The sequence below is a fragment of the Nyctereutes procyonoides genome, unplaced genomic scaffold (genome assembly GCF_905146905.1).
Source record: "Nyctereutes procyonoides isolate TBG_1078 unplaced genomic scaffold, NYPRO_anot_genome, whole genome shotgun sequence".
Classification (NCBI taxonomy): domain Eukaryota; kingdom Metazoa; phylum Chordata; class Mammalia; order Carnivora; family Canidae; genus Nyctereutes; species Nyctereutes procyonoides.
In genome coordinates, this window is record NW_026575026.1 from 2,347,091 (window position 1) to 2,371,003 (window position 23,913).

The 23,913-nt window shown below is 40.9% G+C and overlaps 1 long non-coding RNA gene across 1 annotated transcript; it reads right to left on the bottom strand.

The window, feature by feature from the left end:
* Window positions 1–1,078: 1,078 nt before the first annotated feature.
* On the bottom strand, window positions 1,079–23,600 carry LOC129503321 (uncharacterized). Its single transcript, XR_008663154.1, has 3 exons — window positions 23,460–23,600; window positions 22,564–22,662; window positions 1,079–1,641 (listed from the first exon to the last, which is right to left on the bottom strand). It is a non-coding gene; the product is annotated as an uncharacterized LOC129503321 (long non-coding RNA).
* Window positions 23,601–23,913: the final 313 nt, after the last annotated feature.

The following is a 23,913-nucleotide window of genomic DNA, read 5'->3' on the forward strand; positions in this document are numbered from 1 at the left end:
ACCACACCAGTTTAAGCTGGAGGAGGGGAATCACACACTCTTTTGAAAGCTGATGAAAACTTTGAAACCCCATCCAAGATTTGACACAAAAGATTTTTAGCATGTATTTTGAAGGATTTATCATCCCAGGAGCCCTCCTTGCAAACCTGCAGAACCAAGGACCACAGGCCACCAATCCCTTCCATCCCCATATAGCTCCATGACCTATATGATATGGATATTTAATTTCTATTCAATGTAAAAAAAAGAGGTCAATAAAGAAAGCAAGCTTTATCTTAAATGGATAATCTCTCTCTGTCTGTCTCTCTCTCTCTCACACACACACACACACACACACACACATACTGGAAATTTAACAACCAAGAGTCCTTTTGGAAGGCACATTGACAGAGGGTAACATTGTACATGGGCTCTTCCACACACCTGTTAGCAGTTGAACCTAATTGTTCAGCGTCTGGTACTGATTTGGGATTCTTTCACTATATCTCATTATTCCTTTACCATAATTTTTTCTGGTTTGGAACTGCTGCTGCTGTTTCTGCACGATGTATATATTTTTAAAACTAAAAAGACATACTTTGAAAGAACTCTGGAGAAAGACATAAAAGTTACTTCTTTGTAATCCATTTTGCAGTGAAATTTACTTAAACTGACAGTGGTGATTATTAAGTGTGGAAAATCTAAGGGTAAGAAAAGATTTAACTGGTTAGCTATCCTTCATTTTCTCAGGTCTCTTTCTAACATTTAGGCAGTTTGACTAAATTCATAAATATCTGCAAGCCAGATATTTATGGCTTGGAATTACAAGGGTTATTGTCACGAGAAAAAGATGCCTTTCCTGGGTTGGAAACTCTCTGAGGCAGAAGTACATATAATATTATGTACATACAATATTAGCTAGATTGCATCTCTAAAGCAAGATACCCTTGATGGAACATTTAGATAAAACAAGACATTTTCAGAAGAAACAGAAAGGAGATGATAAAGTCAAGAGATTTAAAATACATAAAATAAAAAGGAAGTAATGGTTGCATATAAAAAACATACAGACACACATATAAAATGATCACAGATCAAGTGATTATTTAAGAGTGTTTATTTGCAAGTCCAACATGGCTTTTCTTGAGTATGCTCACACACAGCATCAAGACCAATGGCTACCTTTGAAAGCAAAATGCCATCTGAGATTGGGCAATTGGAGGCAAAACACAGTCCAAGGCATTAAACATGAACCACATCTTAATAATAACATGAACTAGGATTTTTAAATTATTTAAAATAATCCATAGAGAAAAAAATAAGCTATTCAATAATTTTAGAATTCTTAAAGGCACATAATGAATGAACTCGGTTCTTTAATAAACCTGGAAAATATAGTATATTCTCCTAATTATTCTGACTTGGAAAAATGTGTTAGCTCTTTGAGGCCACATAGTGCAACAGAATGTGTATTTAAAATAAACATCTCAGCCTGGGTAGCTGTCGGGCGAGCGTCCAACTCTTGATTTGGGTTCAGGTCAGGGTCTCAAGGTCATGGGATGGAGCCCATGTTGGGCTCTGTGCTTGGAGTAGTCTGTCTGAGATTCTCTTTCTTCCTCCTGTGCCACTCTCCCTGCGTGTGTGCATGCACTCACACACTCTCTAAAAAAATAAATAAATAAATAAATAAATAAATAAATAAATAAATAAATAAATAAAATCTTTAAAATAAACACCTCAAAACTTCGACGTGACAATGGAATTAAAGATCAGGTTTGTGTTCATTTTCATCTAAATGAATTTTCATGTTTGAGGATGACAGAGACTTAATCATGAAACAATCTTGTTTATCAAGCAGAATCTTCAAGGAGAGCTACAAAGTAGGGCATTCATAAAAAAATATTTTGAAATGACTTAGATTTCTTAAATCATCTGATGGCAAAGTTTACTAAAATATTCAGTGTTGTGATCACGTACTTTTATAGCATGGACTCACATTTACTTCCACCTACATAGATTTCTTCCCCCCTCCAGACATCTCTGAATGTTAATTAATCATGCTGCCATGTTACACTTTTCCAGTTTCTCCATGCCTGAGCTGTTCTCCAGTACCATTTTTTAATTTGCTCACTCTTTGCCAAATGACTGATGCTCCTCTGAACTCAGCAGCTGGTCTTCCAAGTACTCAGGCTGATGACAAAGACTATGGGTCACTGGCATTGAAAGTTGTTGGAAAATATTTGAACTGCCTGTCCTTAAAAATCTCCAGTTGTTCGTACACACTTCTCCAACAATAAGAGCACACGTGTCACTAGAGGTAGTATGTTTAACTGAGACGAGCATATTCACTCCCATGATAGTTTGCTTTTTATCATGATGGCAATATATATATCATGTTCTTTTGCACATACATTCAGAACATGCAGACGTCTGTGTTTATTTTAACAGACAACTTGCCTAAATATTTATATCCCCAAGTTCAATAGTAAGAGTTGCATTAATTTGCATCACTATTGATGGAGTTAGGTTTGGATTTACCAATTAGTGTTCTTATAAATCTCACTAATAGATGTAATAGAGGTCCCCTTAGCAATGTCCCTTCAAGTAATTCTGCAACCAGAGCAATAGAAAGCATTAAAATGTCTTGAGACAATTTCCTTTAAAATAGTATCTCTGTGGCTAGCCAGATATTTATTGTAACATGGTGTTTTATGTCTTTATCTTTCTTAATGCAGAATTAGCATTGATACTGGCTTTGGAAGGGAATTCTTGTATAGAAAGAATGCCCAAATGATGAAGAGAGAATGTATTTACTCACTCTTATTAAGGTGAGTAGCATATTTATAATGAATTAATAGGATAAATACATGCTAGCTTAAAGATTATGATCTTCCATAGAATTAGATAAATGTTACCATCAAATGTACAATCAAAGTTGTATTTTTGGCTGACTCTTCAGCTGCTGTTAGCTTGGTGGAGCATATATTTCGAAAGACTGAGTGAAAACAGAAGGCCGATGACATAAACTATAAATTCAGATCCACACTTCATTCATTTATAAGTTGTATCACATTTTCCTCCCATATCAGACATTTGAGTAATGACGAACCTAACCCCAACAAAGAGACAGCAAAGTGTAGCGGAAAGAGTCTGAATCACACTAGATTCTAGTCCTGCCTCTGCCACTATCTGGCTATAGGGCCTTGGACAGGAAACTTCACTTTGGGGAATTCTGGGTCCTCCGTGTAAAATGACTCTGGTAGGACATGCTCCCTTTTTCTGGCTCTATCCTTCAAAGCAAAAGCATCTTTGTAAAGTGTGAAGAGGAAAGAACCAGGCAGCAGCCATTCTGCCTCAGTTCTCACCTGGCATGTTAATGTAAAGTTCATATTAGACAATATTTGTCAGGCAACAGAATTTATGGAAACATAAAAAGTATGGAGCAGTACAAGACAATGAAAGATGAAGGCAGAGGTGACATTCTATAGCTAATTATCTCTAACCCATCAGTTTTAAGTCTTTGTCCCCTGCCCCTTCTAATCTGAGTCTTTTTTCTGTATCTTATTTATCTTTCATTTATTGACCCACACTCAGAGTCTCAACCTCAACCCAAAGGAGGGCACCTTTTTAACATTATAAAGTTTCAAGGGGCAGCACATGATATTTGTAATTCCTCAACCTGTTGGTTGAGAAAATATACTTAATCAACATTAACAAACGTTCTTTGAGTGCCCAGAGACTTGATGGAGTATAATAGCAGATTCGTGGAGCCTACATCCTGGTGGGGAAAGCCATGGAATAAAACAATCACACAGGCAAAAATAAAATTCAAAATGATAAAAAGACAATAAATTTAGTAAATTTTACATAAGTTTGTGTTTTATTAATTACAACATCTCCTATGTTATAGAAGCATGAATATGTGTAAGGATATCATTTGTCCAGGCTATGTTTGGTGCATTATTGCAGGCCCTTTACAATAAAACCTCTGCCCCAGGTTAGGAGTTTCTACATTGTGTGACCATTGTGTCCAATTAGCTGGAATTTAAGCTGATTGAGGACGAAGATCTTGCTTATTCGTTAAATATTTGCCAGAGAAATGTATTGAGGTAAAGAACTGCTATTTCTTACTTCCATTACCTTCACATTGCTGAATGCTGACCAGAAGCAGGGTGGAGGGGGGTGGAAAATGTGTTCTACAGAGGTCAAGCTACCAGAGTCTCCACCACCTTGTGGCTATATTCTCTGGGATACATGCCCTCTACAATTGCCAAGTAAGAGGACACAGATATGGAGGATGTATTCCAACTCTAACTACCCCAGCCAGAAACGCATCACCACATGATGTAATTATTCCATGGCAATTTCCCAACCACACTGTCCTGTATCTCTAGCACCTAGCATGGTGCCTAGTCAACGAATTTTCATTGAATGAACAAATGGAATGTGAAAAAGGATGTTCTTTGCAATCCAGCATTACAAAGGGATTTTTTAGTCCTTTCTATTATGATACAACAGACTCCACAGCACTGGCAAAAAAAAATGTTTGGTATCAGCTACCACCTGGAAACATTGCAAACACAAGTCAGAATCTCACATCATTTGTCTGTGAGGTGTTCCCATGACTCTGTGAGAATGGGAGATGATGGGGGACAGTCAGTGACTGCTCTGGCATCATGGTCATTGGACTGAGCCTCTCTGATAAACACCTGTCTTGTTCTTAGTTGTCGAAGGAATAAGAGAAGTCTGCTCTTTCCGCTAGCAGAGTGTATCTCCTGCCAGTTTCAAAGGAGGGGTAACAGAAATCCCCTCAACAGAGTAAAATATGCGTGTAGACTCCCAAAATATAAAAAAGAAAGGAAATATTTCTTTTGAGGTATACTTCAGTTACTGGTCAAAATTCTGGAGTTTTAGAATAAAACTGCCTTCTATTTCTAAAGGTCTCTGAGTTTTCAAAGCACTTGTATATCAGTGATCTTATTTGATCCTCAAAACACCACCATGTCATGGAAGGAAAGAAGTTTTCATCCATACTTGAGAGGTTAGGAGAGTTTCCACTAGGTTAGGTGGCCTGCCCACTTCACGTGGTGACGAAGGACTAGAGCTAGGGAGAGTACCCAGACTACTTCTGACTTCACCCCGTGCTCTTTCACCATCACATCATGATTCTTATCTTCAAATAGATGAAGATCCGTTTGACCCTGGGTTGTGGTTTGGGCACCGTCGCTTCCACCTTTGCAATTACTGTCAAACTTGGTTATTGTCTCCAATGCTTGCTATTTAAAATGACCACAGACAGCTAAACCCTAAGGGAGCAGTTAATAAGGAGACTGCTGAGAAAAGACCTCCATCTTTCTGTAGTCTCTCTAATGAAGTCAAGAGCAATTTCAGACCATCCTTTCAAACTATAATACAAAATAAGTTACCTGTAAAATAATTAAATAACTAAACAATCTGATCCTAGTTCTCAGGGAGAATTAACATTTTGGCAATTTCCCTCTAAATATCATTTTCCAACCTCTTCTCCACCTTGTAGCTGTTCTGAGAATGGCCTTAATTCCCACTAAATTTTTTTGTTACAGACACTAAAACTTAACTTGTCTCTTATTGTACCAAAACATTTACGTAAAACACAAGAAATCTATAATTCGATGTAATAAACAGATGGCATTCTCCTTATCCTTCCTAGAGTGACACTCTGTATATAATAGAACTACAATTTTTTTTTGTTTTTAACTTTTTCAGTTTTTAGGAAAAGAACTTAAAATGTATAAACATGTTAACAGAAATTAATCCTATTTGATTTACATTTAAATCAGGGTGTTTGGGGAACCTGGGGGGCTCAGTGGTTGAGCTGCTGCCTTTGGTTCAGGTCATGATTCTAGGGTCATGGGATCGAGTCTCGCATCGGGCTCCCCTCAGGGAGTCTGCTTCTCTCTCTGCCTAAACGTCTCTACGTCTTTCTCTCTCTCAGTGTCTCTCATGAATGAATGAATCAATTGTGCTGTTTATGTGAAATAATTGTATACCAGTACAGTGCCTTGCTAATATAGATGTTCAATAAATATTTGGTGAATGAATGAGGGCAAAATGATGCAATGCCTTGTGAGTATACATTGTCTTTGTTGTGCTAGATGACTTTCTGTAGAGAAATAAAGAAGGGAATTAAAAGCACAGCTAGAGAATTAGGCCTTTGAAGACAAAGATTCTAGTCATTAGTACTAAATAATGAAATGACTTGGGGCAAACTGCTTGACTCACCAGGCCTTTGGGTTTCTCAACAATAGAAATGAGAATATGGATAAGAATTTAGATGGTCTCTAAGGTTACTTCAAAGGCTGGTGACTGAAAAACTATCAGTCAGAGAAAAATATCACTCTCATCAGAAAATAAATATGGAATAAAGGGTAATATCAGACAAGGTCTGAGTTTTCTAAGTTTAAATGTGCCTGGGGGGGGTGTCTTAAGAATTATAAAGAGTCCAAATGAAGACAGTAATGACCTCCCAGAGTCTTACAGAGATTGCTCTAAGCACACTATCATCTGTTACAGAGCCCTGTAAAAACATGAGAGTAGATGACGTCATAAATGGGCTCTGAGGAAAAAGGAAGGGTGCTGAGGAAAGCTAAGGTTTCTTCTCCTTTTTCTTTTTTTAACCAAGCAGATGAGGGAGAGGAAAAAATTATGATGAGCTGCTCTGAACCCCTAGAACTTAGGAGAATGACTAATTTTAGCCTCTAGGAGTACAAAAGAGAAGAAACTTAGAGCAAGTGAATTCATGGAAGAAACTGACAGCTTGAACAAGAGCTTCAACCAAACACCAGAGGGCTAGATCTGGGATCCAAATAAGAAAGGCCACAAAGTAGATGACAAAAGTACCTCAGTCTTGGAGGAGAGGATAGGAATAATGTGAATAGATTTCTAACAGGACCCCTGACCATGAAGGACATACCTCCAAGTTCAGAAAGTGAGAATAAACTCCTGGAAGGAACTAAACCATAAATCAGTACTGAGTGAGGGAGCTTCATCTGCCCCAGCCTATGACCCTGACAGTCCAGAATTCTCTCCTGGTGTCATATGACGTTTGAAACAACCATGCAACTATGTGTGTCAGAATGTTGTGGGCAGAAAATTTCACTGATATAAAAGCTAAAGACTACTCAAGGCCTGCCAAGGAATCCCTTGGCTTCCCCTCTGGGGTAGGTGTTGCACAAGTTCACAAAGTCACCCGTGAAGAAAACCATAGATCCTACCAGAACACCCAATCTGGACCTGTTATTTGTAGGGCTAGGCTTTTTAGGGGATAAAAAGATAAGCAAGATGTAGATCCAAGGAGAGATAAGAGGGTCTCCTCTACATGAGTCTGGAAGGGTCAGATCCATTGAGCACACATTTGCTGTGCTGTGGTAGAAATTGTGGGCGTCTGTGGGAGGGGAAGCCCTCTGGGGAAAAAAAAATATAGGTAAGACATAAGTACCATAAGGTTTCCAGTCCAATTGGGGAAATAAAACCATGAATAACAAAGACAAAGTAGAGCAAACATGCAATATATTCAGTTGAAATAAAGACCTAGTGCAGGAAGAGTCAAGATCACTTCCAGGACGACTCGAGGGTAGGGTAACAAGGAGAGGCATCAGAATCAGGCTTGGAAGGACCGTCTGTTTCTCTTCTCTGCCACCACCCTCTAAGCTATACTCTTCTCATCTTGCCTGGGAACCCTGAAGCAGCCCTAGTTTTGTGCCTATTGCCTCCCGTCCATTCTCTTCTCAGGCGAGTAGGGTGACCTTTTTAAAATACGAGTCTCATGCCACTCTGCTGTTTTCAAACTCTCTCATTGTACTTAGCATATGGTTCAAGTTTCTTAACTTGGTTTGCAAGGCTTCACCAGTCTGGCCTCTCTGCAGCCTCATTTTAAATTCCTGTTCCCAGTATAGCCTCTGTCAGCCTTGCTGGTCCTTATTCATTTCTGCCCATAGACCTTACTCCCATCTGCTTTAGGGCATTTACATTTGCCATTTCCTCTGCCTGGAATCTTCTCTGTCTTCTTCCTTATTTATTAACTTCTGCACCACCTCCTCATACCTCCCCATATTCCTCTCCTGACATATCCCTCTCCCCCTACTGTGGAAGAGGGATATGTCAGGAACTCTTCTTAGGTGCTCCTGGCCTGCTGTGCTTTTCCTTCATAGCACTTATAATGGTCAACAAATCCATGTTTCTTTGTGGAGTTATTCATTGACAACTAATACCCCCATATACCATAAGCTCCATAAGGGCAGAAACTGTGTCTTTGTTCTCACTGTTGTATCCACGTCACCTAGCTCAGGGCAGGCATAAAGTAGGCACTCATTAGCCATTCCTTGAGTGAGTTAATGAACATTAGAGATCAATCATCCAGCCCCCTTTCAGAAGAGAGAACTGAGGCTCAGAAAGGCAAACCGACTTCTTCAAAGTCCCAAGTTGCTGAACCAGAAAAAGAACTCTCATATCCAGATTCTCATTCCACAGTTCTCATCTAATTCTACTACATGGGCCTGAAGCTTGTTCAAGGGCCAAGTCACAGCCTCCAATTTTATTCCTGGGACAAAAGGTGATTGAGAAGAGAGACAAAAGGAATTATTCATTGGGTCATATGAGCAGTTGGACATAAGTGAGAAATTGAGAAATGAAAGACTGAAACTCAAAAGAAAAATGGATGAGTGGGCGGTGTGGTTAATGTATTGACACACAGATGAGAGGTTGGTAAGGTTGACCAGCCTGAGATGTATACACATACAGGCACAGGGCATGAGGTTCCACAAAGACGGTACATAGACCTGGCCAACACCTAATTAAGAGAAAGAATTTTCAGAGGGAACGTGTGGGTGTGCTGGAAAGTGGAAAGTACAACAGGATCAAGTTTTGTTCAATTGATTTTGGATCCTGACTTCTTCCTGAGGGATGAGGGAGTGGTGGCAGAGGGAAAAAGGAATTAGGTAGAAACCAGGCAATCTATTGATGTTTTCATATTTGAGGAACTGTACTTAAATAAATAATGAGGATGCTGTTGAATTTAAAAATGCCAGGCCTAAAAAAATAAAATAAAATCATGGAAGGATTGGAAGCCAAAGAAATAGCTTATGTCTGATGAAGTGATGGGGGCTGGAGATGAGAGAGGGGCTCGACGCTGGCACCACACCCTTCCTTTCAGCCAGATCACATCTTGGCCATAATCCTTCCTTTCAACCAGTGCCAGTCACAAGGAGGAGGTGTGAATCTGGGGCCAAGGCTGAAGCACAGGTTCATGAGCCACAAAGGGTAGGGCTGCCTTCGCCTGGGCAGAGAAGGCAAGTGCTCTTTTATAATTCTGCTGAAAGAAGCACAATGTTTTAACTCAAAACTGGAGGGTTATTCGTTTCCCAACCAAAAGAGAGAGGCTCGAATGTGGGATTCCACACAGCAAGGCTGCTTTTGAACTCCTCAGCCCTCAACATCTGCAGCCGTTTCCATTCTTCAAGCGCTGCCAACTTCTGCGTTAAAGACTGATATCTACATGGACGCACGGTTTCTGGCAGCCTCTGTTCAGTGCAACAGGCTGGGGGGGAGCAGAGTCAGCAAAGAGAGGGGCAAGGGGGTCTTTGTGCCTGGCTCTAAATCTCCACCTATAGAACAACTTCAGATTCCATAAATATGATGTGCAGGCTCTAAGTGCATCTGATCTCTGTGTGAAAATGCCTCGGACTTATATAAAGGAGAATTAAATCACAGATAAAAAATAATAATCAGGCTCGGGTTGATGTCCCCCTTCAGCCCAGGGCGTGATCCTGGGGTCCTGGGATCGAGTCCTGCATCGGGTTCCCTGCATGGAGCCTGCTTCTCCCTCTGCCTATGCCTCTACCTCTCTCCGTGTCTCTCACGAATAAATAAATAAAATCTTTAAATAATAATAATAATAATCAAGTCTTGTGGTACTTTAGGCAATGTGACTGTTGAATTTTAGGGGAGGAAAAAATACATTCTTAATTTTTATACAAAAAGAATCAGCATGGCAAAATGGAAAGAGTACAATCTTGGACTTATACATAGTTTTGAATCCTGTGGGTAACCACGAGGAAGTTGTTCGACCTCTCTGAGGCCCCCATTTTCCTGTTGGAAAAGGAGAATGAGGATGCTAATCTCCACTCCTTTGGAGATTTTTGGAAGGACTAGAGGTAATATCTGAAAGCCTATACACCACAAAGCCTGGAATGTAACAGGCACCCATCAAGCAGCAGCTACATTTATGCAGAACTATGAAAGAAAACAAGGCAGTGTTTTCCAGGTCACTGTTTTTAACAAATCGTTAGTGAGATTATAAAACTTAAATTAGTAAAACTCAACTCAGAACAGGCACCCTGAGCTGGTCACTGAAACAGCATTCTTCATTCTGGTTTCAGATTCCATTTACCAGCTATTCCCCCAATAGCTCTTCATTCATCAGGGGCCCTGAGGCAAGGTTCTGTAGTCTTAAAAATGTAGGAGGTTGACTCTGGTATGATTTTAGTCACAGCGAAGTTCTTGCCTCTTCTCCCGCAACTTCGCTTTGCTCGCTTGCTTGCACTTATAATTGCTTAAAAATCTGCCTTAGAAGAGGAATGAATTTAGCTTAAGGCTTCAAATCCTGTTTAAGTACCAACTCTTGCATATTATTAGCTATTACTTCTCTGAAGAGGAGTCCCCAGACTGCATGTCCCTGCTACCTGCCAGCCACACAGCTTCAGCTTCCCCAAAAGACAATCATTCCAGCCCATTCTGTAGGTTTGTAGCCTTGAGCAACTACTGGGAAATTATAAAGTACTTAGAAAGTATGCAAGTGTACAAGGATCACACACATTACAGTGTTTACTGAAGAGTTGCGGTGCCTTTGCCCCTGTTACAATTTTTTTCTCATTTTTCTTGAACACACAGTGACCATCCCTCCTTATAACTCACCCCACTATCTTCCAATTTAGAATGTCTTCCCCCCCTCCACCACCTGCTTTACCAAAAAATAATTGACAAATGAAATTGTATATATTTAAAGTATACAATATGATGATTTGATACATGAATACAGTGTGAAATGTTGATCACAAACCCCAAATTCATCATCTCACATAGCGTTTGTGTGTATGTGCGTGTGCTACTCTCCGCAAACTTCAGACATCCCGTACAGCATTATTAACCACAGTCACCATGCTGTACATTAGATCTCCAGAATTTATTCATCTAAACAGAAGTTTAGAAAACCTTCTTAAAATCCTCTCTAAGCCTGAAGCAAGTTGGTTCAGCTATTACATCTGCCACCAAGACTTTGCAGCCATCCCACCCTCAATGACATTTACTTCCTGTGAACTCACTCAGGACTTCTTGAATACCTACAGTGTTCAGCTCAGCCCACAGCATTCACTGTCTGCCACTCTCCTGTGATGCGTAATCATCTGCTTTGGAACACTAACATCATTATTCAACTCTAGTCGCCTAAATGGTCACTGTATCTCTTAGATTCATTAAATAGGTTGCAATCATTAGATTTTATTTTTTTATTTTTTATTTTTTTGCAATTATTAGATTTTAAAGAAACTTCTGTTCTTCATAATCCTAGCATCGTTCAGTGTGATAAAAAGATCCTTATTGATGTTTTGTTTAAATAAAATTTTATTTATGTATGATAGTCACACACAGAGAGGCAGAGACACAGGCAGAGGGAGAAGCAGGCTCCATGCACCAGGAGCCCGACGTGGGATTCGATCCCGGGACTCCAGGATCACGCCCTGGGCCAAAGGCAGGCGCCAAGCTGCTGCGCCACCCAGGGATCCCCTTATTGATGTTTTGAATAGAAGAGCCAATGAACTTCTGCAAGATGCTACTTGAATAAGGCACCATTTACCCTTTTGGGTAAATAAACTGTTGCCTACTTACTCAATATGGTTTTCACCAGGCAGGTGAAAGACCCAGAACTGCAGTGGTCGGAAGCCAAGCATTTATATTTGCCAGTTCTCGCTCTGAATAAAACCCATGCTGGTTCCATATCTTCTCATCTCCTCAGCCAGGTGAAGCTTACATTTGTCAGCGATATGCCAAGTTCCTTTCACCTGAGAAATTTTGACTTTCTATTCTCTACTCATGCAGGTATTTAAAGTATATATGCCCCCTACTTATTATTCTGACCCAGATGTTTTGTGTTAAAATTTGAGGCTATATATATTTTGTGTATATGTGTAAATAAAATAATAAATAAACAAAAGTGGGCTGCTTCATGTAGCTAGAGGGAAGCTTGCTAAGAATAGCCATGAGGTGAACATGGACCTGCAAGCAAGAGGATTTCAGTATCACAAAGAGCAACAGAACCTGTAAAAGAGACTCATATAAACATTTTCACATGCTTACAAAGATGGACCAAGAGGCAATTTGCCTCCTTTTCTTTATAAAAAAAAAAAAAAAAAGCTATGGAAAAGGGAGTTGTTTATAGTCATTTAAAACTCCATATCCATAAAACAGGATAAGGAATGCCTCAGCACTGTAGATAAAAGTCATCTGGAGAGAGAACACTCCCCTTAAACCAAGGAATGTATGCTGATTACATGAGAGAGGTGAAAGAGAGAGGTACAACACCTATTATTAATAATAATACAATGACTTTGAACTTCTCCAGACCCTTTCATCTGGGAATTTCAGTTTGCTTATATTAACTAATTAAACCTCACGTGTACTTTAACACCCTCTGTAAGAGAATAAGCTTAACACTTCGAATTTCTACTTTCTCTTGTAGTTTTAAGTACTTTGCAATCATTCATTAATGTTGTTCAAGGCCACAACCTACTGAGTAAGGCTGGTGTAATTCTTCTCTTTTATACAGGTAGGGAAACTGAGACAAAAACCTAACATCTTGCCAAGACCACACAGTGAGCCTGTTGCAGAACAATGAAGCCAACTAATACTTGGATCCAGGGCTCCTGCTGGTAAACCTGAATCAGTCCATTTCCCCCACTCTCCCTCCTACATACCTGTCGTCACACACAGATAACCTTAGCGAAGGAAATTCAGAAGTCTTAGAAATGAACCTAAGAAGTAGTGGAATCATGTTAAATCTTCCAAGTACCCTGACTCAGAAAGACTCGAAAAAATCTAATAATCCACAATAGGACAGGAGGAGAAAAAGAGGATGTGAGCAACGTTCATGGTTTTTCCAGAGATGCACCCAGCTTTCAGAATGGAGAACGGAAGAAGACAAACAACACCTAACTTGTACTTTATGTGTACATGGATGTCATTTGGTCCCAGCTCAGATTGCCTTCTCTCCCCACCTGCCAAATATTGGGGAAGGAGCTAGCAGTGTTTTAAAGGTATTAAATTTCAGATCCTCCGTGAAGTCTCAGTGGCAGCACCAACGACAACTCTTGGAGAGCATGGAGCGCTTAATACGCCTTAGAATCTACTCTTTTGAAGTTAGTGAACTTCCAAAGAATAACTGCTTTAAATATCATATTTTAAAATTCAAATATTATACTGTAAAAAAGCAAATACTTTATCAGGCATTTGTGGTCACTTGACCTTTTCCAAACCTAGAATGTTAGCCTTATTAAAATCCACAGCTTTTCTGCCTCTCTCATCTAACCCCTGGATGAGTATTTTATTTAACTTTAGAGGCAAATGAAGTATTTTATTTCCTTTGTGAACTTTCCAAGTGCCTTTTGCCCTAAGCAACAAGCAAGGGGTGAATTTAAGAAGTGGTGAAACACAAAGTGGCTTGGCCACTCCTGTCCAAAAAAAAAAAAAAAAAAAAAAAAATCAACACTATGTCTAGCTGTTGAGATAAATACCCTCCAACTCACATCTTGTACATGAAGCAGGGTCAGATTAGGCCAGGCCAGGCCAGGCCATTACTCCCAATGGTAGTTATTGCTAGGAAAGTATAATGACGTCTGGGGCCAGATGTGGCCCCTGCCTCCCCTGTCCTGGCTCCCCAAAGCCAGATGGTACACTTGGGCATTGTCATAAGGCTACAATCTCCAGGCTATCTATACAAACACAAATATAAATAAAGCACCCCTTGATGACTAATCTCAAAGTGCAGACAGCACACAAATGAGAAGGCCAGAAGTATACACTGAATTACACATTTCTCAGCAGAAAACCTGTACCATTCACGCTTCCATCAATTTAGCATATTAACAGAAATACTAACATAGGAGCCTCTGATTTTCTATGAAGTCGAATGTTTACTCTTCCACTAGCTCACCCCACAAAACATCAAAGACATTCTCCTCCAGATTTTTAACTTCGAGTTCTGCAAATATTGTCAACTTTGCCAGCGATAAAGCCACGATGTCCCCCCTCTTCAAAAAAAATAAAATAAATTAAAAATAACAGTTCAAAATATGACACGCACACCGCAGTAAGAGTCAAAGCAAGCAAGTTGTAGAAATGAAATTGTTTAAAAGTTTGAATTAAATATCCTTGGAGCATTTGAAACACATAAACACACGCGCGCGCACACACACACACACACACATACACACACATTTCCAAATCAAAAGATACATGAAAAGTTCTCTTAAGGAGATAGAAACTGGCAAGCGGCTGCCTGGAAGGATCACTGCTTTTACATCACTGGCAAAAGTTATTCACTGGATGCAGAACAGCTAAGCTGCAAGTTCACGGGAGAAACCAGCTCTTTAAATCTTCACTGAGAGGTTAGAAGGCCTTTGCCTGTTGGCTTAGCTTTAAATCTGCCAAGCTGGCATGGGCATCCCCCCCTCATTTTTTCTTAACACAAGTCTTCATGCAAAAGCAAAATTGCGCCCTACTGTCCCTTGCAATTACATTTCAGTGGCTTAAGCTGGGTGTTTGTGTTTTTTCTAGGTGATTAATAGTGCTCACATTTAAATGGTCACAGTCATCCTCTACAGTCATTAACACCCCATTAAGATGGATGAGAAGAACTTCACACCTTTTGTTTCAGTCTGCTGGGCCACAGACTTAACAAAACAGCAAGGCACTGATTTAGGGAGGGAAGATTATCTGCACAACCAGACAGGCTAAAACTTCCTTTAAAAAACAAACGAAATCTAAAAGCCCTTCTAAAACTTCATTTTTTGAAATACTCTTCAAATATCATTTTAAGAATGCTAAACCCAGAGTTTCCCCATACCTGAACTTACACATATATTTGGCATGGTTCTTCAGTAATGTTTACAGAGCTCTGGGTTTCTTCTCTACTGTTTCCTTTGCTCTAAGCCTATAATTATGATTGAGAGACTTCTGTTTCTCAGGAAAAGCAGTAGTAACATGAATATCTAGTTACCTTTGAGGGAAAATACTTTAGTGGAAGTTCATGCGTGACAATCTAAACACTGGCTCTCTTTCTCCCAAATGGTAGTAAAAACCTCTTTTTTTAAAAAAAAAAAATTCAAATAAGAGTTGTTTCTATTTAAAGGGAAAATGAAGAAAAAGTGGAGAGCAAGATGCTGCCCGAGACTGTTTAAACAGTGGAGTGGCCGGTGACACCTAGTGTTTTTAATTTCTCCCCAGAAAGCATTCCCTCAACAGAGTCCTGTGTGATGACAGCAGTAAACTTTGTAGCAAAACCACTTGTTTATAAACTCCCAAAACACTGTACTTCATCTTTTTAAGTTGAAGTTCTCCCAGACAGAGCAAAGCATACCCCTCTTATCAACCCAGCCCACACTTAGCTGCCATGGTGGTTCTTAATGTGGACGGGAGGCCGCCAGTCAACCATCACGGTATCACCATTGCTATCATGCTGACCTGGCAGTTAAGGCAGGGCCTTTTTTTTTTTTTTTTTAATTTTTATTTTTATTTATTTTATGATAGTCACCAAGAGAGAGAGAGAAAGAGAGGCAGAGACACAGGCAGAGGGAGAAGCAGGCTCCATGCACCGGGAGCCCGACGTGGGATTCGATCCGGGGTCTCCAGAATCGCGCCCTGGGCCAAAGGCAGGCGCCAAACCGCTGCGCCACCCAGGGATCCCAAGGCAGGGCCTTTATTGAATCAAAATGTATTTGCTACTGTCACCTTTGTTACCATTACCTTCCACTGAAACAGTTTCCTTTCAAATCATACAGTAAAATCTAAGTTTTTAGTAGTGGGAACATGCACCTCAGGTCCTGTGTGCACATGCGCACGCATACACCTGATATTCTTTATCATGCTTTTATCTATTAAAGGAAAACCTTTCTCCAAGAGCACTTGTACCAACCCGCCCCCAGCATTCTGACAAGTTAACTACACCTAATTTTGACAGAAGGCAAAACTTCCTCCTAGTTATTTGAAGATCCTGATAGTTTTAAAAATCGCTAGATCCATATTCATCCCACTTCTAAAATTACCAATTTAACCATTTTTGCTCTCTTCATTCTTACTCCATTTAAAGGACCACTCTGTTGCTACCAGAAGCCTGTCCCTCTGCTAGCGTAAAAATCCCCTGCCCGCTTCATCCTCTCTAGGATTTAACCCTCCTTTTATTACGTCATCATCGATTCCTTCCTTTCTGTTGGCTCTTTCGCATTAGCATGCAAACATACTCCAGTCTTGCTTATGTTTAAAAAAGAAAATTCTCCACTGACCCCATAAGCCCCTCTACCTGTCACTCCTTTTCTTTGCTCCAATGTACAATGTTTTCAAGAGAAATTCTGACATTGTTATCTCCCATTTATTGCCCCCAGACATTTGTTTTCAGTTCCCACCACTGCACAGATATTGTTATCAGCACCATCGGCAACAAGCTCCACAGTCCTAATTCTAGGAACACTTTTCTGAGTTCCTCTTAATTGAGTTCTCAGTGGCATCGACTATGATCATCAGTTTCTCTGTCCCCGACACATGCTCCCTGCTCTCCACTCTGGAGTGGTTTTCTTCATACCTCCTTGACCAGTTCCTCTTAGACTCCTTTTTTGGTTTCTAGACATCTAGTCGACCTTGGATTTTAGAACATGCCAGAGTTTGGCTTTGTGTCCTTTTATCATCTTCTGGTGGGAGCAATAGATAATAATTATGAGAGGTGAACCAGGGAAGTCGTCCAGAAGAAATGAACCATTCTGTTCATTTTCCATCTTCTCTGCCTGGGGAGCCAGCCAAAGAAGCTAAGACAGCTTAGTGGGGCAGGAAGAAAAGCTATGGAGTATAGTATTTAGAAAGTGGAAGTGACCAGCAGTGCTAAATGCAACCAGAAGTTAAGTGAAATGAGGAGTGAAATATATCCACCGGGTTTTTTGACAGTAAGGTTATTAATGACCTTAGAGAAAAACCAGTTCATTGGACATGGAGATAAAAGTCAGCTGAAAGCGGGTTGAGCTATGAGTGGTGAAGGAGCTGAGAAATAGGGAGAGGAGACAACTATTAGACGACTAGGCACAAACATACTTTAAAATCCCTCAGAATAAGTCATGTGATTTCTATGTGTATGTAAGTTAACTTTAATCAGACCCCAATGGGAGGTTAGTTAGCACTTAGAAGAATTCACGGTGGAAATTTATTTTTTCTACAGTTCCAGTGTTTCCAGTGCTCAAAATGGAGGAGGGCATTTAATTAGCTCACTTGGGAGTTAGATCACTGCCTCATAGAAAAGAGTGTGATGACCATTACCCTATAGACATGTCTGTAAAAGGGCAGAGTCACCCCTATGCCTCACCCTACTTTCCAGCGGGGGGCGGGGGGAGGTGTCAATATGAAGGGCATAAATTTGTTTCTTTCTTTCTGCTTTTCTTTTCTTTCTGTATTTTTTAAGTAAAGTAATTTGGGCACAGGGGCTGCTTGCATTTACCTGATTTTGAATTTGTTTCAATCCAGCTTTGGGGTTATTGTTTGTTTTGCAGCTGTCATTCTAGCTTCTATTATATTCTATTTCAAAACCAGCATTTTAGATCATTATCTTTTAGATGCTAGTCGTATGGGGAAGCACCTGCTATAAATTGCTGGAGAACAAAATTTTTAGTTTCTATACCAACTACTATTTTTTTTACATTAAATGGAAATAGTGCTTAGCTTCAGTTTTCTTCTTAACTTTTCAGTCTATATGAATCTCCAGAAAACCAGTGTTTGACAGGGAGGTTATATGCAAAACACAAAGGTTAGAAAGTATGTGAATTATCCATACATATGGTCTGGGGCTTGGGTATTACCAAGACTTGGAAATCTGGAGTATTTCATCTTGATTATAAAGCCCTGTGGAATGCTCGGGTGTCTCTCCACATGGTGGGAGAGATGGGAGAAAACTGGCAGAGGCTCTCCCTTCCCACCCAGTTTAACTGATTGAGACAGGGCAATTTTGTTGGAAAAGTCTGTTGGCAATCTGTAGGTCTCAGCTTGCTCCTCTATGCCTTGCTGAGAGAAAGAGCTGTTGGAAGAGAATCAAGGCATGAAACTTTTGCTGCTCTAGTTTAAAGCTTATGAAAGCAAATGATCTCCAGGGCACTAATCCTTTCACCTTGGTAAACATGCAACAAATCTACAGGAAAAGAAAGCCGAAAGACATCCCATTTCTCCTCCTGCAGCAACCCCGATGCTACCTGTAGACTCCAGACTTCTAATAGGTGTCTCCTGAGTCTCCACAGGAAGAGAAACATCCGAAGACAAAAAAGACAGAAGTTTGAGGGTAAAAAAAAAAAAAATCACAAATTCCCATAAAGCTCGAAGTTACTCTGACAAGAAGCCCTGTGTTACTCCTTTGTCTTTACCGCACAGATAAAGATAGTTTGACAGAAATCAACATGGGTTTAATAGTCATTTTGCTTTATTTTTAAACTCACAACAGGATGTCAGGTTTTGTGTTGTCTCACTTTTTAATCAACCCCATTCTTTCCTATTTACTGGCACAAACTCCCTCAGCAACTTGCTGTGTCAGGGAGTGACTTTGAGAGGCAATCTATTAAACTCAAACTGAAGGATTTTTTTCCCCTGTAGATCTGTTTACCGATTTTAATTATTGATTGGAAATTGTTTGCAATGGATAAAAATACTCGCCGAAGGTAGGGAATGAAAACATAAACACACACCCAAACCTAAAGATTTTTTTTTTCCCTGAGTCATTTTAAAATATCGGGATGGCTTGTCAGTGTATTTGAGGACATTTGGCAATCTGCACCAGTGCTTTCATCTCCGGAAATCTAATATCGGGTCAAACTAGTGGTTTTATCAATCCCTTATCAGCAAACAAGAGCATGAAAAATAGCATTTGATATATTGTCCCTAGAGAAAATGGTGAGGAAACCTAGCACCAAATTACAGGAAAACTGCAATTATGGATGTTATGCTAAGATTGTAATCAATAAAACTGTGACTCTTCCTCACCAGGGACAGACACCTCACTGGGTGAAATACCCAAGGTTCCTTTAAAAAAAAAAAAAAAAAACAGCCTTCTGGGCAGTAGGTGAAGGGACAGGGAAGGCCAGGGGGTCACTCGAAATATCTAATCCCGTCACCTTTAAAGAGAGTACAAGATACTTGCTGTGGGAACAAAGCTAGACAACCATCAGAATAAGACTGCCCTTCCTGAGCAATGGAAGGTAAAGACTTCTCCCCCCAATGCCGGATAATGGTTTCACCAGAGTAAAACACAGTTTTATGTTCTACTTTGCACCCTCTTCCCTCCAGTGTAACGATGAGAAATCCTTTGAAAACTTTGGCTGTCACCCACTGAAAACCATTAACAGAGGTTTGGCAATGACCACGGATTTTCTGCCATCTACAAATGAGACCCATGTAGCTACAGGACTGAATTTTTCCCCTTGCTTCCCCAGAGACAGATTGGGACACTGAGAGCCCCAGATTAAGAAGGTAATGAAGTCTTGACAGGCTGTCATTTCAAAGTCATGGAAAGCATCTTTGTGTTACAGAAGGGCAGTGGGTGGAAGGAGGAAGGTGGAGTCTGAGATCTGACCAAATCATATGAATACAGGGTAGGATTCCCTGAAAACTGGTGGAGGGACTCAGGATGGACATATAAAGGACGCCGTCTACCAAGAGCCCTGAAGAAAGCGAGATTACTAATATTGATAGAAGATGACCTCCTTGGGGGACTGTGAGAAGTATTATATAGCAGCTCCAGCTTTTCCCCTACTAGGTTGCTCCTGCTTCTAGCTACCTCAATCCACCTTCACCTCAGTCACCTCTACCCCTAGTGCGGCACTGGTGTGAAATATGAAGGGATGGGATGGGAAGGGATGTGTGGCCTCCCCACAGCCAGCCTCACTTGGCAAAGTGTAAGATGTCATCACGTCATCTCGGGGCCTCATTCCGGGAGTTCAAGAGAGTAACCACAGCAAACACAGTTTTGGCCCATAGAGGAAAGAGGAGTGACAGAGACAGGCTCTTGGTGCTGAGGAGGAGGGACAAGCCCAAGACAAAAACCATTTTCTTTCCCACCATCTGGAAAAATATGACTCATGAAAGAGAATGTAGGAGAGGTGGATGCATGGATCACGTACACTCTTGGATCACCCCTTCTCTTATCTGGCTACCCCAAATCAGAGCTTTCCTCGCTGGAACGTTTGACAGCATCTTCCAAGTTATCCATTTTCTAGCCAAAATGTTCAGCCTGAATTCTTCCTAAAACAGTGGCTGTCATCCAGTGGTATAAGGACCAGCAGGTGGAACCCAGAGGAAAGTCTAGAGTTGAAAAAATACTTCTCCAACCAAAACTTTGATATTCTCTTACATTCCCCCGCTCTACTCATTCAATTCACAAATATTTACTTATAATGAAACTGGAATGTAGCAAGTTAAATTTTTTAGAATATTTGTGTTTTTCTTCTGAACTCCTGTGACTTTCCCCCTAGTCAGCCAGAGGCAAGCACATAGCCTTGAGGAGAAGTCAATTTTGGATATTTGTTTTTAATTTCTAAAATTGCCTCTAGAGGCTCTGAAGAGAGGGCCTGAGGGAAGCAAATAAGTTCATGCCATAAAAATAGAACAGGTAAAAGAATAGAGGCATGGAAAAACGTGCAAGGTGGAGATTGAGGCAGGAAAAACGTGGAGGCCCCAGGAAGGAAGAGGTCCCCGTGGACCGTGGAGAGCTACGGTCTCATGGAAACCTAAAGGCCACCTCTCAAGATTTCAGGAACACAGCACAAAAGGTGGAAGAGTCCTATGGAATATTCTTTGTGATGTGGTGAAGTGAGGACCTCCGTTCAGCAGTTGCCTGAGCATCCCGTGAACCCTCTGCAAAAGGACCCGTCACTCTGCCTAAGCTCACCTGAGCTAACTTGCATGAACTACTCTCTCTTCCTGCACAAATCCCAAACAAGCAAAAGCCCTCAACACAGAAAACAAGTGGCCTACAGCCGGGCAGCCGTGGTGGCTTCAAAGTGTAGAAGGAATCCTGGGAACAAGTTGACAGTGGCAGAAGACACATCACAACCTCACTACGCCTGTGCACTGGACACTTTGCTGCAGGGGACCAAAGCAACACTAGATGCAGTTATGGCTCTCAAGGAGGTGTGAGAGGTTAAAAAGGGGGATAGGGAGGTGGGGGAGCACAATAAATAGATGACTATGAAGAACAGAAGGCATGTCGTGTTAGCTGTCAGAACACAGAGGAGAATCTCCTATACCAGAATGTTGCTTCAGCTGAGTCTTGAACAATTAATAGGATTTAACCACAGGGGAAGTGTATTAGTTTCCTACTGGTGCTTCAGGAAATAGCAGCAAATTTAGTGGGTTAAAATAACAAAAATTTATTATTTTACAACCTGGGGGTCAGAAATCTGAAATGGGTCTCCCTAGGCTAAAATCAAGGCATTAGCAGTAGTTTCTGGGGGCTCTAAGGGGAAATCCGTTCATGCTTCTAGAGGCTACAGCATTCCTTGGTCCCACAGCCTTCTTGTCCGTGACCTCACCTGACCTCTGCTTTTCCTTCATCACTTTATCCTCCCTGACTCTGACCCTCCTTCCTATGAGAAACCTTGTGATCACATTGGCCCCATCTGGGTAATCCAAGCTACTCTTTGCATCTTAAAATCCTTGACTTAGTCACATCTGCAAAGTCCCTTTTGCCATGTAAGGTAACATGTTCACAGATTGCAGGAGCCAGGATGAGGATGTACTCGGGGAACTCTTGCCCTGCCTTCCCAGGGAGGGTTCCGGGCAAAGGCAACAGGCCGGGGAAAGCCCAGAGGGCCCAGAGAACAGTGAGTGTGAGCAAAACCCCAAACTTACAGGGCTAACACAAGAGGGAACAAGGCAGGAGTAAAGAGAGGATTCAATGGGATGAGGCAGAGACTAGGTCAGAAAGCACCATATTCCATTTAAGGAACTGGAATTTATGAGGACAGCAATAAGTAGCCATTCGCGAATTTTAAACAGGGCCATTACATCATCAGATTTGCCTTCTAGAAAAATCATTCTAGCTAAAGTAGTACAATGTATAAAAAAAGAAAGAAAAAGAAAGAAAGAAAGAAAGAAAGAAAGAAAGAAAGAAAGAAAGAAAGCAAGCTCAGGGAAGCTGTGAGGTTGAAGGCAAGGAAACAAACTGTTTTTATGAGCCGGGTAAAATTGATTAGCCTGAACTAAGGCATTATATATGTAAAGAGGAGTGGGCAAATTCAAGAGAAATCACAGTGTGCTTACCCACGGGGTGTGGTGATCGAAACTAATGCAGAAGATGGTAGCCAGATTTTTGTGTCCTGTGGCTGCACATATGGGGATGCCTCTCTCAGTGCTTTTTTGCTGAGTTTGAAAATGAAGGAACATGTATCAGACTTCAGATGGACAGAGATAACACATTTCATTCTGACCCCAGTACTCTGATCTTCATTTCTGCCTTTCTGCTTACCTCATTTGCCTGTACCAGGCCCAGTTACTGGGATGATCAGAACGCCCAATAGTCCCCCCAATTCAAAGTGCTACTTACATATTATTTTGACTTCAATCAGTCCAGTATTTTTTTTTTAATCTTATTTCTCCAGATGCTAGAAACTCTCCTGGGAAAATGTGCTTGGTTTAGGGTTGCTATAATTGATTTTTAGTGTGCCACCAAGACCCTCACTTCAAGACTTAGGTGCTCACTCCTGCAGGTATCTGGAGCGTTGCTCGAAGAACTCACAGCTAAGCCCCACTTCAGGAATTGCTATAAACTGAAGGGAAGTGCCTTACCCAAGCTTTACATTCTCTCCATAGGGGCATTCCACTTCCAGTGACTGGTCTACACAAGAGGATAAAGGTCCAGCATCTGGCTTCAATTTGAGATTTAATATGTATCTAACAAGTTATACTAGCTTTCCACCCCCTACGGAGTCTACTAAGGGCTCTCTTGCAGCTGAGTCTTAAGTTCAACTTCTCCTGCTGCCAGCCCTATTTTCCATACCTCCTTAGAGGGCATCCAGCACTCTTGCTACAGTGTCTCTCCCTCATCTCACCCCTCTGACTGCTTGGGAAGTAGGGTGTCCCCTGAGGGCCAGCTGCTGGAATATCATGGATGATTTAGCGTAGTATGGAGTCACAAAACAAAACGATCTACCACTTACCTTTCAGAGGGGTCCTGAAAGATATCATTGAGGAAATTCTCCCAATGGAGCTAGTCATCTACTTTGTATGAAAAAAAAAAAAAAAAGAAGTGGCCTGAGGCAAGTATATTACCCAAAGGAGCACATGGCTTGGCTGGTTGGTTGGAGCCTGGAAGGAAAAAGACTGTTTTAGTCTTTTCAGTCTGTCCAGATAGGGACAAAGAGGCAAAGAGATATGTGGATATAGGATCAGGTACAAAGTCTAAGGGTCTTTGGATCCTGTGTTAATGGCTACCAGAGATGACCCACCCCAGACGAGGCACAAATCGACAAAATAGACGAGATGACTTGAGTGGTGGATATTACACAGCCTGTGCTATTTGCCACTGCCAAAGCTGGAACAGTATTTATACGAGTAGCCACATTGGCAAGGATGAAGGATATAATGGTCCAAACAGCATGGACTCCCCACTCA